The following is a 939-nucleotide window of genomic DNA, read 5'->3' on the forward strand; positions in this document are numbered from 1 at the left end:
TAAAGGGAAGTAACTGCGTGCTGTATTGGATTGCATTAAATATTAATTTTTTTTAATTGGAAATAAAAAACAAAATGTGCAGCAGACTTTATGATGAAGCGGGCGGTGCCTGAGAACCAAGACTTTTATTTTGTTTAGCCCTATTTTGTGCATTTGCAGTCATCCGCAGATTTTAGACACTTGTGTATTGTCGCCTTGCTCTAATGATATTCGGAGCCACATAATGTTGCATTTCAAGTGAGCCATTGTGTAGGTCTCACGAGGATTTTCTAAGGGTGCTGCACATATTTCCGTCTGTAGCAGTTCACCTCTGCTTCTATCACCACAACCAACTTGCAGACGCACATTTGCATCAGCTTCTGATCTTTAATTGGAAATACCATGATTCCAATGTAGAATGTTTGGTTTATTTATTTGAAATTATTATTTAATTGAATGTTTCATTGGTAGAAAAAATAGACTTCACAAGGTTACAGTTATTAGCGATCTTTTTAACTACCTGGTGGAGCACCTTAAAATTTTAGAAAACAGAATTTGATAATTAGTCGAAATGAAGTGTATTATTAATACTATTTTTTTGTCAATGATACGGATGTTAATTGTAAATGACCCTGTGGGACTTCTGCCATGTGGCACTTGTTTTATCTTGTGACGTTAGACTCATTCATGCCCGAGGCAGACCAATGGTTTCTGGCTTAATGGATAAACAAGACTTCTACAATGTTACACTTTGCAGCAGTAAGGAAATAAACAGAGAGTATTTATTGTTTCTCGTCATATAGCATGTTTATCTCATCAAGTGGCCTCAAAAGTTGATGTTTCAGTGAAAACGTAAGCTCTGCATGTCCCGTGACTAGAAAAAGTTTCCGCCCTTTTGGAACTGAGCTGGAATTTCATGGCTCGGTCATAGCATCACCAGTGGCTATTAAGAGTTCTATC

This window comes from Haliotis cracherodii, unplaced genomic scaffold (assembly GCF_022045235.1).
Source record: "Haliotis cracherodii isolate W230 unplaced genomic scaffold, xgHalCrac1.p SCAF_12, whole genome shotgun sequence".
NCBI classification, from domain to species: Eukaryota; Metazoa; Mollusca; class Gastropoda; order Lepetellida; family Haliotidae; genus Haliotis; species Haliotis cracherodii.